We start from the raw sequence: 15,849 nt of genomic DNA on the forward strand, positions 1-15,849 counted from the left end.
TCCTCACTAAATCATTCCTTGATCTCTCTTAGCTACGCTTGGATTCTATAACTAGTTAGTGAATTTGTCAGTCTAGGGCAAAGAAAGGTCTAATTAAGCTCATCTTCCCTAAGAATCAGTAGCATAAAAAAAACTGGAGACTCTTTAAGTTCTAAATTTGTGTCAATAGTCCTCTTCCATTTAAGCCTGGGAGTTAAATATATGTGACCGATGGCCTAAAGTCTGAGACCAGTTTTCTTCTATTTCAGTACCTTTCAGCAGCAAAGTACAACTTGTAAAATTCTCATTTTTTAAATTGGTTCTGAGGTTTAAACTAGGGTCTCTCTTAATTAATTCAGTATTTGTCAAAGTTTCAGATGACAGATAGCATAATTATTATTTTGTTTTATAAAGATATAATGTAAATCAAACTTGTAATTTCATAGGAATAATTTCTATTGGACAAAATTAAGCAATGTTATAATTAAACCAATAAAAATATATAAATGTATTAGCTAGTATCCCAATAATGCTGTATACCAAGCAATTTTTAATCCCATAGGCTTAGAATAAAAATCATCTGTTTATTTCTTTATGGTACTTAAGATGAACTACAACTAATGTGGACCAGAAAGCACATCAGGCTATGAATTGAGTCCTGGTTTCATCTCTTCAACCAGCTGTTTTATAAAATATATTCTTTTGTGCTGCTTGTCCTGAGGCCTGGATGCTATCTCTGAGCTTTTGTATTCAAAGCTAGTGCTTTACCCCTTGAACCACAGCCCCACTTCTGACATTTTATTTTTGGAACTTCATTGGAGATAAAAATCTCATGAAAGATAGGAAGGGATGCGAAGGGGAAACAAAGGAGGAGACAATAATGCTTGATAAGAAATGTACTTATTATCTTGCCAACATAATTGTAAGCCCTCTTTACGGTATTTTCACAATTTAAAAAAAAAAGAATCTTATGAAGCCCAGTGCTGGTGGCTCATGCCTGTAATCCTAGCTACTCAGGAGACTGAGATCTGAACATCATGGTTCAAAGCCAGCCCAGGCAGGAAAGTCTATGAGACTCTTATCTCCAATAAACCACCAGAAAGCCAGAAGTGGCACTGTGGCTCAAGTGGAAGAGTGTTCACCTTGAGCTGAAGAGCTGAGGGACAGCGTTCAGGCCCAGACAAGCCCCATGATTGACGAAAAAAAGAAAAAAGAAAAAGAATCTCATGGACTATTCTGATCAGATTGGCTTTGAATTATGATCCTCAGATCTCAGCCTCCTGAGTAGCTAGGATTATAGGCATAAGCCACTGGCACCTGGCTAAAGTACATTTTTATTGAAGTAAAAGGCAAGAGCAGAAAAGGCAAAGACCCAACTGTGCAAATGCATTTCCCATCTCTCCTTCACTTAGTTCTACTAATATCCCATTAACCATAAGAAATTTCATGGCCAAATACAATGTCAATAGAAAGTGAACTAGACTACTATGGAAGAGGCAAGTTGGAAATGAATGTTTATGAGTAATCAATTCATTATTATAGTAGTGAAATTAGAACACAGATATGGCAAACACAGATAAGATGGTTCAAGAACATTAAATTTGAGTCAACACCATTTCAACTGAATATGCCCAAGTCCTGAGAAGTACATACTCTCTGTACACTATTGCCTATGCAACAACTTATTTGAAAAACAATTCATTTCCCATTCTACATTTATAATAAATAAAACTAATAAGACAGCCTTGGACAATATTTCAACATGTCTCCATATTCATCTGGAGACTCACATCTGTAATCCTAGCTTCTCCAGTGGCTGAGATCTGAGGATAGCAGTTTGAAGCCACCCCAGGCAGGAAAGTCCAAGTCTGTGAGACTCTTATTGCTAATAAACTACAGCTGGAAGTGGAACTGTGGATCAAGTGGTAGAGCACTAGCCTGGAGCACAAAGAGGCAGGCTCAGGGACAGTGCCCGGGCCCTGAGTTTAAGCCCCAGGATGGGGGGAAAATAAAAGTCTGATAGATAGCATTCTGTATAACTCACTGTTCTTCTGTAGTGAGACCTACTTCCTTTATCACTTTTTATGTAAAGCCTCTGACCTACAAAAGGATGTTGTAATCAAGGCTTTGAGGCGAACAGTTGCAGTTGGTAATTGAAAATAAAAATGGAACTGAATGTCCCAGACTCTTTCCATTTCAACACCTTTTATCTCCTGCTAGGAGGTCTGAAATATACCTCTTGTTTGTGTTTCAAACAGCAGCAATCAAAATGGGGAAGGGTCAGACAAATTGGAATAAATAGGCAGTAGAGGCAATTTTTGTTTATCAGATTCTGTTGTCTGTGTGAAATGGACTCATTTCTCTGGGATACTCAGTTGCATTGCTCAGCAGGGTAGAAGCCATTAGGATAATACCATTTCTACTTGCATGTCTGAATAACAAATGTCTGTTGTTCTCCAATTTTAGAAATGTCCTACCCATACACTTGCACTCATAAACACATGCACATGACAATTTACATAGGCCTGCCAATGCATGCACATAATCCTATATTCATGCTACATGTATATACATACATACCATAAACATATATGGTATTAAATAAAATCTTAGAAAGCAAACTCCTAGTTTAAAAAAAGGTTAAAGGAGAGATAAAAGAGAAGCAAGTTAAGTTTGCTATTTTTGAATTGCCTTTTGTAGTTTGCCTTCCTCAAATTTCTTTTTCTCATGTAGATTTTTTTTTGTTTTGGTGGTACTAGAGTATCAGCTTACTATCTTGTACTTGCTAGTCAGAATCTTTTTGAACCACTTCTACATCCCTCTTTTGTTTTAGATATTTTTGAATAAGATCTCAGAGGTATGCCCAGGCTGATCTGGACCATAATCCTACTCTAAATTCTTCCTGCATAGCTGGGAAGAGAAGTATGTGTCAATGTGCCCACCTTTCATTAACATGGAGTCTACAGGATTGGCCTCAAACTAAGATCATCATGTTAGCTTGTGCTCATTCATGCTGGTTCTCTCCCCTCTTTCCTTTCTCCCTCTCTCCTGGTCTCCTCCTATCTCTATTCTGAGTAGCTGGAATTATATGTGAGCCATGCCACCCAGCTTGTAGCTCTTGAAATGATTCAAGCATTGTTTACTACACTAGCATCCTGCCTATTCGATAGAAAGCTCTCCACGGTGATAAAGGAGTTTGTAAATAGTAATGTCATAGGGTTACTAACCATAGAAAATCTCTTCAATGTCCCTACATTCAGCCACAGGTACCTTTATATCCCAGCAAAAATAAGAACCCTAAGAACAAAGTCAAGTTAGTAAAGTTTAAGTAGAAGTAGGACTATTAATTTTCCCTTTATAGTAATCATTTCTTATGAAGTGACAATAGTATATTTAGGATAGACTCCCATACAGACAGGAAACATTGATAAAAATAAATTGTTTTAAAAACTCAGTAACTGGCCAGAACATCCTTTTTGTAGACAAGTGTCTTGGTCTCTTGCTCATTTTCTATTGAATTCCCTGTCTTTTTTAAGTTATGCCACTTTGTACATTTAGTGTTCTGCACAAAAAATCATTTGCATTGTCTTAATGATATGTTTTGGGAAACATTGAGAACTTAAAATCTTTTCAAATAGCCAGTATTTTCTTTAATATTTTTTCCATCAATGTAGGTCTGTTGCGGTATGGAATTTTTTTCTTTCATGCATTTTTGTTATTATAAAGGTGATATTCAGAGGGGTTATAGTTACGTAAGTCAGATAAAGGTTACATTTCAGCATCGCCCCTTCCCTCAGTTTTTCCCTCCATCCCTCCCACAGGTTGTATCCTTCATTTTCAACATAGTTTCCAGAGAGTACCACTGCTGCATTTATTCACCATTTATTCCACCATTTCTACCTCTTACCCTCCCAAAGACAGATAAACAAGACAAAAAGAGAACAAAATGAAAATAGCAACAAACAAAAAACTTCTTGTTTCCATTTCCTGGATTTCATTTTGATAATTATTATTTTATATGATCAAGTGCACATAGGCTTTGCATCTTTGTGTGTTACTCTCCTAAGAGTATGGTCTCACAGTGGATAAACGCCTTGAGTCTTATAAAATTGATGATGTACCAGTGTGTTTTTTTTCTTTTTTTATTGTGATCAAGTGATTACATAAATTTTACAAATTTCATAGTATTGTGAGATAGTGATACTTAGTTAAAGTCACAAACATATCCTAACCTTCATGGGGCAAATTATCATTATTGTGGTCTATAATGTTTAGGAATTTTATGAGCCTTGACAATAGAGCTATTTCTTCCATATCAGGGTTATATGTACATTTCTTTCCTTTTGCTTAGTGTAAGCTGTTCCCTCCTTCCCTCTCATTCCCTCCCTCCCATCGCTGCCATTGAGTTGCTTAGTTTGTTTTCATCAATGTCCAGTGCAGCTGATTGGTCCACCTGTTGTATATTTTCTCATTTCCCTCTGATTCTGTGTCCTCCTCCTAGTTCCCCTCAGATGTGTATATATATGCATATATACCATATATGTGGTCATCAGCATGGGGTCATTTAGTAATAATATGACCAGATGAGTGGAGGTTCTTTGTTTCTCAAGTCTTGTTTACTTTGTCTCATCTCCTTACGTTTTGTATTTAACATGCAGGGAGACCATGTGCCATTTGTCTCTTTGCTTTTGGCTTACCTCATTCAAAAATTTTTCTAGTTCCATCCATTTTCCAGCGAATGTCATTATTTTGTCCTTTCTAATGGCTGCATAATATTCCATTGTATATAGATACCACAATTTTTGGATCCATTCAATCTATAGTGGGGCATCTGGATTGTTTCCATATCTTGGATATTGTGAACAGTGCTGCAATAGACATAGAGATGCATGTGTCCTCGTATCCTGGTTCCTGTTGCTCAGGGTAGAAGCCTAGGAGTGGTGTGGCTGGGTTGTAAAGAAGGTCTATATTAAGCTTTCTGAGTTACTTCCAGACTGCTTTCCAAAGAGGTTGTATTAGTGTACATTCCCACCAGCAGTGTAATAGGGTTCCTCTTTCTCTGCATCCTCTCCAGCATTTGTCATTGGTTGAATTTAGGATGCGGGCCATTCTGACTGGAGTAAGGTGGTATCTCAGGGTTCCTTTTATTTGCGTTTCCTTTAGTGAACATTTCCTCATGTATTTCTTTGCCATTTTTATGTTTTCTTCTGATAAGTCTCTCTTTAGTTCCCTTGCCCATTTAGTAATTGGTTTGTTAGGTGTAGGAGGGAATAGTTTTTTGAGTTCCTCTATATACTGGATATTAGGCCTCTGTCTGATATATTGCTGGTAAATATTTTTTCCCAATTAGTTGGCTGTCTTTCTAGTTTGGTTGCTATGTCTTTAGCTGTGCAGAAACTTTTTATTTTAAGGTAGTCCCATTCGTCTCTCAAATTTGTCTCTCAAATTTGTTGTGACTCTGGGGCTTTGTTCAGGAAGTTCCTGCCTGTGTCTATAAGCTCAAGTGTCTCTCCTACTCTGTACTGCAGTATTTTCAAAGTTTCAGGTTTGATGTTAAGGTCTTTAATCCATTTTGAGTTGATGTTAGTGCATTGTAACAGGCTGGGATCCACTTTTATTTTTCTGCCTGTGGCCTCCCAGTTTTCACAGCACCAGTAGTTGAAGTGGCTGTGCTTCTTCCACTGTATGTCTTTGGCTTTCTTGTCAAATATCAGCTGACTGTAAGCATGCAGTTTTATTTCTGGATCTTCTAATCTACTCCATTGGTATTCAAGTCTCTTTTTCTGCCATTACCAAGCTGCCTTGTTATTATGGCTCTATAGTAGAGTTTGAAGTATGGCATTGAGATCCCTCGCATGTTATCTTTTTTGCCTAGAATTGTTTTGGCTATTCTAGGTCTTTTGTTGTTCCATATGAACTTTTGGACTGTTTGCTCTATTTCAGAATGTCATTGGGATTTTAATGGGAATTGCATTGAATTTGTATATGAATTTTGGCAGTATGGCCATTTTCACTACATTAAATCTGCCTATGTAAGGACATGGAAGGACTTTCCATTTACTGGTTTCCTCTATAATTTCTTTCTTCAAGTTTTTATAGTTTTCATTAAATAGTTCCTTTACATCTTTGGTTAGGTTAATTCCTAAATATTTTTTTATTGTGAGTTAGTTTGTTTCCTTGATTTCCCTTTCTGCTTGTACATTGCTGGTATACAGAAAGGCAACTGATTTTTGTGGGCTAATTTTGTATCCTGCTACTTTGCTGAAGTAATTTATAAGTTCTTAGACTTTGGGGGTAGAGTTTTGGGGATCATTGAGGTATAGTATCACGTCATCTGCAAAAAGGGATAGTTTAACTTCTTCCTTCCCTGTGCAGATCCCTTTAATGTCTTCTTCTTGCCTTATTGCTTTGGCTAAGGATTCCAGGAGTATATTGAAGAGGCGTGGAGACAGTGGGCATCCTTGCCTTGTCCCTGAATTTAGGAGAATTGGTTGTAGTTTTTCCCTATTAAGTATAATATTGATTATTGGTCTATTGTATATGGCTTTTATTGTTTTAAGGAATGTTCCTTATATTCCTATTTTCTCCAGAGCCTTAAACATGAATGCATGTTGTATTTCATCAAAAGCCTTTTCCACATCAATAGAGATAATCATGTGGTTCTTGACCTTGGATCTGTTGATGTGTTGGATTATATTTATTGATTTATGTATGTTAAACCATCCCTGCATTTCTGTGATGAAGCCTATTTGATCGTAATGTATTATTTTTTTATATGTTCCTGCATTCTGTTGGTTAAAATTTTATTGAGGAGCTTTGTCTGTAGTTCTCTTTTTTGTTGGGTCTTTGTATGGTTTGGAGATGAGAGTGATACTGACTTCAGGGAATGAGTTTGGGATAGCTCCCTGTATTTCTATTTCTTGGAAGAGTTCCTCTTTAAAGAATTTATAGAATTCTGTAGTGAATCCATCAGGTCCTGGGCTTTTCCTTGTTGGAAGAATTCTCATTGCTTCCTCTATCTCTTTGTAAGATAATCTCTTATTTAATTGATTTATTTCTTCTTCGTTCAGTTTGGGCAATTTGTATTTCTCTAAAAATTCTATTTCTGCTAGGTTTTCTTTCCTTAGTGAGTATAAATTCTGGAAATCCTTATAGTTGTTTGGATGTCTTGGGTATTTGTGGTAATTTTTCCCATGGCATCCCTGATCTTACTGATTTGGGTTTCCTCTCTTCTTTTTGTAGTTAATCTTGCCAAAGGTCCATCATTTTTATTGATTTTTTTAAAAAAACCAGCTTTTTGTTTTATTAATTTTATTTATAGTTTTTTATTCTCTATCTCATTAATTAACAGCTCTTATTTTGGTTATCTTGCTTTGTCTAATAACTAGGTTCAATTTTTTCATGCTCTTCTAGCAATTTTAGTTGCAACGTGAGATTATTTACTTGGTCTGTCTCTATTTTCTTGATATGTACATTGAGAGCAATAAATTTGTCCCTCAGGACTGCTTTTTGCCGTGTCCACAGATTTCTTTGTGATGTTTATTCATTTCCATTGAATTGTAGGAACTTTTTTCATGTCTTCTTTAATTTCTTCTGTTAACCAGGTCTTACTCAGATGTGTGCTGCTCAATTTCCATTTATTTGAGAAATTTCTATGGTATGCTTTGTTTTTGAGAACTAGCTTGATTCTACTGTGCTCAGATAGAACACAGGGGATTATGTCAATCCTTTTATATTTGCTTAAATTCCTTGTATGAACTAAGATATGATCTATTTTGGAGAAAGTTCCATGGGCTGCTGAGAAGAAAATGTACTGGGTTGTTGTAGGGTGGAAAACTCTGTAGATGTCAATTAATTCTGCTTAAAATGTGGCAACATTTAATTCAGTGGCTTCTTTGCCAATCTTCTGGTTGGTAATCCTGTCCTTTGGTGAAAGTGAGGTATTAAAGTCTCCTAGTATTATTGTATTTGGATCTATTTTTTCTGTAAGTCTGAGAGTATTTGCTTACCATATTTGTGTACACAAATGTTTGGGGAGTATAAGTTGATAAGAGTAATATCACCTTCGTGGCTTGTTCCCTGTATTAATATGTAGTGTCCTTCTTTGTCTTTTTGTATTGATTTTAATGAAAAGTTTATTTTGTCAGATATCAGGATGGCACCTCCTGCCTTCTTGCTGGGAGCATTTGCATGGTAGATCTTCCTCCATCCCTTCACTTGGAGTTTGTTTTTATGTTTGGCTGTGAGGTGGGTCTCTTGAAGGCAACAAATGGATGGGTCTTGTTTTCTGATCCAATCTGCAGTTCTTTTTCTCTTGATTGGTGAATTGAGCCCGTTAATATTTATGGTCATTATAGAGAGATGCATTGTTTTCTGTCATTTTCTTGCTTTCCTAAGTTTTTCTTCTTTCATTTCCTCCTGTGCATACTAAGTTGGACTTCTAGTGATATCTGTCTGATGTGGATCCTTGATCTTGATTGTTTTCTTCATGTTGTATTCCCCCTCTTAATATTCTTTGAAGTTCTGGCTTATTGTTTAAGTTTTTCTTTACTATTAAAAATTTTAGTTTCTCCATTGAATGTGAATGCTAGCTTTGCTGAGTATACCATTGTGGGTTGGCAGTTATTGGTTCTTGGGTCTCAGATAGTACTTGTCCAGGCTTTCCCTGTATTCAGTGTCTGTGTGGAGAGATACACAGTGATTCTGATTTTCTTTCCCATTATAGTATAGCTTTTTCTTTATTTTTTTGCTGCATGCAAAATTGTTTCTTTATTATTCAGATCTATCATTTTTACTATAATGTGCCTAGAAGTGTTCCTCCTGGAATCCTGCTTGTTAGGTGTTCTGTATGCTTCTGTTATGTAGGTAAGATGTTATCTTTTAAGATTGGGGAAAATTTCGGTGATAATCTTATTGAATAAGTGTTGCCTTCCTTTGTTCTGGTATTCCTCACCTTTGTCCACTGCAATTAAACAAAGGCTAAAATTTCATGGCACTGTCTGTTCTTGGACTTCCCTTTGGCATAGTTTAAGTGATTTATCCATATCTGTGACATTTTTTTTCCAGTTGCTGCATTTTGTCTTCTGCATCTGATATTCTAATTTCCATTCTGTTCACTCTGTTAAGTATGGCTTCCATTGTGGTTTGCATGGAGGAAATTGAACCATGTATGATGTCTATGTTGGTTCTCAGAGTATTAATCTCATCTCTTAACGAAGTGTTTACTGCATCTATTTTCGAATGAATCTCCTGTTTGAAATCCTGCATCTCTTTTTATAATTCAGTTCTTTGTTCGTTACTATTTCTTACTTTAATTCTTGAGTCATTGCCTCCAACATCTCTTGGACTTAGTGTTTGTCTTCCATTCCTGTTTTGCTTCCACTGGGGCTCTTTCCTGGGTGGCTGCTGGCTTTTGGGGATGGATTGCTATCTTGGTTATTGATAAATCTTGTAATTTTTCACTGTAATTGTCACATGGGAATTCAAGGATTATTGGAGACTAATCCAAAAATCTGACTGTTTTGGTCAATAGGTGGCTGTCTTTGCTTGTTGTTTGGTTGGTTCCTGAATCAATTGATGAAGCTTGCTCTCAGTCCTGGGTTGGCTGAGAGACTTTGTATCTGGTCTTGGTTCTGTTGGGGGAAGAGGCTGACTTCCAGATGCTAGTCTGACCCACATAGGACTCTCAGCTTTCTTCTGGAGATCACAGGAAATTCCCACCTTCAGCCAAGTACTAAGCAGCCTAGACTGCTTGTGTTCCCTCCTAGGGGTGCTCTTGGCAAGATTGTGTGGCCTGAGTGCATTCTCCCAGTTGCTGGAGTCTGCTATGAGTTCCTAACTATAATCAGGTGCTGGTGACCTGAGCTGTTCAATCCCCAGACTGGGATATACATATCAGTCTCTGGTGGGATTTGGGCTTCTGGTTCTCCCGCCCTGAACACACAGGTCTTTTGCTGTCACAGGACCAGTTCCCAGGGGGTGTGGTTCCTTGCTTTCTCCATCTGCTAAGGCATGCATTCAGCTTCTGACTGAAATTGGGACAGGTGGGTTATGCAGCTCAGGCACCTGATCCCCAGAGCTGACCCTGGCACCCAGTCCCCAGCCTGGGACACTCTGGTTGGGCTCAGGTGGGACCTGTGCTACTGGGTATCCTGCCCAAGGTACACAGCCCAGGGTCCTCAGTTCAGCTTTCTCCTTCTGCTGGCTGCTATGGCCCAACGGCACTGTTCCAAGCTTGAGTGTTTAAGCTCCTTCCCAGAGGCACTTTGCTCAAGCCTAGAGGTCTGAGTGTGCTCCACAGGCTGGCGGGGCACTTGCAAGGTTCCCAGTTTTAGAGGGATATGTAGTCCAAGTGGTAGGGGAAAGGGCTCAGGTCAAGCTCTGGGGGTTAGTGCCAGCACTATTCTCCCTTGGTTGTGGGGGAGGCTGTCCCCTATGGGGTACTCACTTATCCTGGAACTGGTTGGGAGCTAGCTGTCCAGTGGTGCTGTGGCAGATCACTGTTTCTGTGCACTGCAGGTTGCTGGTTGCCACCATGCTCTGAGTTCTGTTGAGATGATTGTGGCCTGGGCTGGGTGGTAGTGGCTCATGGGTCTGTGTTTCACACCATCTCTGCCTCTGTTTATACTATCTGGGTCTGCGCTGTGGTGTTTTTTGCATCATCCTCCTATGGACTGCTGTGGTGGGGGGAGGGGGAAGGCTTTGGGGATGGCACAGGGCTGCTCCCTGGCAAGGGGTTGGGGAGGGGTCTTGGCACAGGTTATGAGCTCCGAGGTTATGAGCTCCGAGGTTTCTGTCTCTGTTTACACTCGCCAGGTCAGCACCCGGAGTGGTTTTGGCAGGATGATGCAGGGGCCACTCTGCCAGTGAGAGTGAAGGGTCTTTGCAATTTTCCATCCTGAAATTCTTTCTATTCTTTTTTTATTTTTACCTCCTGTTTTTCTCTGGGTGTTCAGCTTTTTGCTGTTGTTGGTCTCTTGGGGAAACTGAGTGTTGGAACTCGAACTCTATTTGGTTGGAGAGAGCTGTGGTGTTTCCCTACTGTCCTGTCCCCAACTTGATCCCCCTTCCCAGTGTATTTTTTTAACCATCCAATGTGTTTACCTGTAGATTTATAGGCATATTCTATCTACCACAAAAGAAGGAAACCATGAAACCTATGTTTCTTTCTCTGGGTCTGGCTTACTTCACTTAATGTAATTTTTCCAAGTCTTTCCATTTCCTTACAACATACCATTCTTTCTGATGGATGAGTAGAATTCCATTGTGTTTACATACTCCATTTTCTTCATCCATTTATCTATTGAAGGGCATCTGGCTGATTCCATATTTTGGCTATGGTAAACAATGCTGCAATGAACATGGTTGTGCTGATAGATTTAGTGGTTCTTTGTGGTCTATTGGATAAATGCCCAGAATTGGAATTGCTGGGTCAGAGGGAAGCTCTATGTTTAGTCTTTTGCAGAATCTCCATACAGCTTTCCATTGTGGTTGAACAAGTTTACATTCCCACCAGAAGTGTATTAGTGTTCTCTTTTGGCCTCACCCACACCAGCATTATTGTTACTTTTCTTGATAATGATTATTTTAACTGAGGTAAGGTAGAATGTCAATGTTGTTTTGATTTTCATTTCCTTTATGGCCAGAGATATTGAACATTTCTTCATGTGTATATTTGCTATTCTTCTGTTGACAAGTTTCTCTTTAAGTCATTAGCCCATTTATTAATTGGGTTGATTTTTCTTTTCATTGGTTTGATCTTTAGGGGGTTTAATTTTTTGAGCTCTAAGTATACTTTGGATATGAGTCTCTGGTCTGATGCATAGCTAGTAAAAATAATATTTTCCCATTCTGTGTGCTTTCTATTTACCTTATTAGGTATGCCTTTACCATGTAGAAACTTTGATGTAATCCCACATTCTTCAGTGAAGTACAGAAAGCAATACAAAAATTCATATGGAATAATAAAAGATTCTAAATAACAAAAGCAATCCTTAGCAGTAATAACAGTGTTGGAGGAATATTAATACCAAACTTTGAACCCTATTACAAAGCTGTAGTAATAAAACCACCTCGGTAATTGCACAAGAATAGGCCCAAGGTCCAATGGAACAGAAGACCCAGAAATGAACCCACAGATCTATAGCCATGTAATATTTGATAATGGAGCCAAAAGTACAGGATGAAAGAAAGACAGCCTCTTAAACAAATGGTGCTGGCAGAATTGGCTATATATATGCATAAAACCGAGGCTAGATCCTTACTTATCACCCTGCACCAGAATCAATTCCAAACGTATCAAAGACCTCAAACTACTGTTAGAAACCATGAAAATATTACAGGAAAGTTATAGGGAAAGCATTAGCACTCCTAGGCACAGATAGAAATTTCCTAAGTAAAAACTAGATTCATAATGAATCAAAGAAAGAGTGGATGGAATTTTAGGTAAAAGATACTTTTGTTTAGTACTGAAATAATATGATTGCCTTATCCCTGAACTAATTATTTTTGTTAAACTCATCTACAAGTTTTATTGATAGTTTTACATTTTCTGCTGGTGGTTTTTAGCAGTTTTATGACTGGCACAATGAGGTTCTTTTTGCATTAAAGTTAGACATCCAGAAACAATGGATTGATATCATTTGGTATAGTCATTATCTTTTGTTTTTGACCCATTAAGGGCAAAAGCATGTGTTTTTACACATGAAGACAGATCCCACCTTATGTTTCCTCCATTCTCACTAGTGTTTTTCATCTGCACAGTCTTCATTTACATTTTCTCCTGATCTGCCTTTTAGTTTACTAATCCCCTCTTCAACTGTGTCTGTGATGTAATACACCTATGGAACAATTATTAAATCCTTAAGATAGAGAAACAGACATATAGACAGGTACATACATATACATCTACATTCATACATACATACATTTAGAGACCTCTGTGTGTGTGTGTGTGTGTGTGTGTGTGTGTGTGCGTGTGTGTGTGTGTGTGTATGTGTGTGTTTCTGGAATTATCATCTGGCTTTATAGTTTTCTGTTCTCTTGTAAACTCACTTGACATGATATTCTTCAAGTTGGCTCCAATTTCTTAAACATATTGACCATTATTTTAAAGTATTTCTACAATTTCTAAATCTCTGATGTGTGTCTATATGTTAATTCTCTTAGTTTTCAGTGACTTGTTCTTTTTTTTTCTTTTTTAAATTTATTGTGAAAATACAATACAGAGGGGTTACAATTACATGAGCAAGGTAATGAATATATTTCTTATCAAGCATTGTTACCTCCTCCTTTGTTTACCCTTCCCATCCCTTCCCCATCTCTCCCCCCTTCCCCCTCCATGCACGCCAAAGTTGTAAAGTTCATTTTTCCACATAATGTCTTGTACAATCTCATTGTTGCAATGGGTCTATACCAACATCAAATACAGTGAAAACAGGGGTTATACTGTGGGGGAGGGACATACAAAGCAACAAAGAAATCATCTTATAAATATGTTAGAAACAATCACAAGAAAGAAAAACCATTTGAGTCCTTATCTTGGGGCTCATTTTTGCCTAACAACAACTTATCTGACCATTTCTGCTTGTCTCAGACATATACTAGTTAGTGCAAATAAGGGAAACCATGGGACCTATGTTTCTTTGAGCCTGGCTTACTTCACTTCATATAATTTTTTCCAAGTTTTTCCATTTCCTAACAAATGGGGCAATGTCATTCTTTCTGATAGAGGCATAGAATTCCATTGTGTGTATACCACATTTTTTTGATCCATTCATCTACTGTGGGGCATCTGGGTTGGTTCCATATCTTAGCTATGGTAAATAATGCTACAATAAACATAGTTGGGCTGGTAGCTTTAGTATAGTCTTGTTTGTGGTCATTTGGGTAAATGCCCAAAAGTAGGATTGCTGGGTCATAAGGAGCTCTATGTGGAGTCTTTTGAGGAACCTCCATACTGCTTTCCAAAGTGGTTGTACAAGTTTACACTCCCACCAACAATCCAGTAAGATTCCTTTCTGTCCACATCCCCTCCAGCATCTGTTGTTATTAGAGTTCTTGATTATAGACATTCTAAGTGGGGTGAGGTGGAATCTCAATGTTGTTTTGATTTGCATTTCTTTTATGGCTAGGGAGGTTGAACATTTCTTCATGTGTCTATTGGCCATCCTTCTTTCCTCTTCAGAGAAGTTTCTCTTTAAGTCTTTAGCCCACTTATTTATTGGACAGTTGCTTTTTTGAGGATTTGTTTTTGGGGGATTTACTTTTTTGAGTTCCAGGTATATTTTAGATATGAGACCCTTGTCCATTGTATGGCTAGTGAAGATTTTCCCCCAATCCGTGGGCTTTCTATTGATCTTTCTAGGTATGTCCTTTGCCATGCAGAAGCTCTGTAGCTTCATGCAATCCCATTTGTCCAACCTTTCTTTGATTTGTTGTGTTTCTGGGTCTCCAGGTACACTGTGCTTGAGAAATCTATGAGGAAAACTTGAGACTCTAAATGGCTTTAATATTCTAGAGAGGATTTATGTTTTTCTGATGGAGTAAGATATATCAGAGAACCATAATGCAAACATGATTTTTGTAAATTAAGGTGTGATTTTTAAAAAATTTATCTATTTCAGGTTCATTTTTGCCACTAGGGTATATCCCTTTAAGAACCACCACACTAAATCTAAGGTACTTATCAGGCTACCTCTTCCTTGGTGGATCCCAACCTCTTAAATTTTTCTATCCATTTACCCTCAAAGACATCCAAAAGTTCTGTTCAACTACTTGGCACATGTGGAATGTCAGTCATTTTGCACTTCAAGTTTTGCTGGTTTTATCCAGTAGGCATTGTAATGGTGGAAAAAGAATTACTTGTCATCTTTTTTATTTCCAAGAGAGATAAGGGGTGTCTTGGATAGCCACCAAAACCCCAGAACTTCCTCTATCCTCTTCTTTTTTTGTCAGTTATGGGGCTTGAACTCAGGGCCTGGGTGCTTTTCCTGAGCCTCTTTGTGCTCAAGGCTAGTGTTCTAACACTTGGGCCACAGTGGTTAATTGGAGATTAGAGTCTCACTTTTCTGCCCAGGCTGGCTTCTAACCAGTCTTTAGATCTGTCTCCTGAGTAGCTAGGATTACAGATGTGAGCCATCAGCAGCTGGCTTATCCTTTTCTTTTAATTGGGGTAATTTCAGGCTTAAAGATCAAGGACACATTCCAAAAGACAAGGAACAGAGTATCAGGGTACAGTAAAGATTAGAAACATTATAGAGCAAACCTTCATCCTGTCATTAGACAGGGTCACTGTGCAATGTCAAGCACTCAAAATCCTGTTTACATAGGACAAGGCAAACAAACACCATTAATTTTCTGCTATCATCAGGCTTTCTCTGCATACGCCATCCACTCATATCTCTTGTACCCACTCATAGTTCCCAGGGGCTTTTGGGTCCCCATAAAGTTTATGCTGCAGTAATAGTTTTTCAGTGCCATAAAATAACTCCTTTTAATAATCTAACTAGTGTTTTTGGCTGTTCTTCATAGGAGGGTTATTCTGATTGATGACAGTTAACCTTAGACAGAAATACCTTTCTCAATGTAATGTTAATTTGCATTTCTTTCATAATTATCAAAGGGAATCATGTTTTCCATATGTACAAGCAATTATTTCTTTTATGAACTATCTGTCAAGACTCTTGCATATTTTTCTATTACATTTTTGACCTCCATTTCTATTTTTTGGAAGCTCTTTATATAATGACATTATCTATATTAATATGCAAATATTTTTGTTCAGTCTGTAACATTTAAAAATATTTCTCAAGGTATTTTTCCATCCAAAAACTTACTGTGTTATTTCTGTCATCTTCTCTTATCTCTTCG

This window comes from Dipodomys spectabilis, unplaced genomic scaffold, assembly GCF_019054845.1.
Source record: "Dipodomys spectabilis isolate Male_0828 unplaced genomic scaffold, ASM1905484v1 ptg000365l, whole genome shotgun sequence".
NCBI lineage: Eukaryota > Metazoa > Chordata > Mammalia > Rodentia > Heteromyidae > Dipodomys > Dipodomys spectabilis.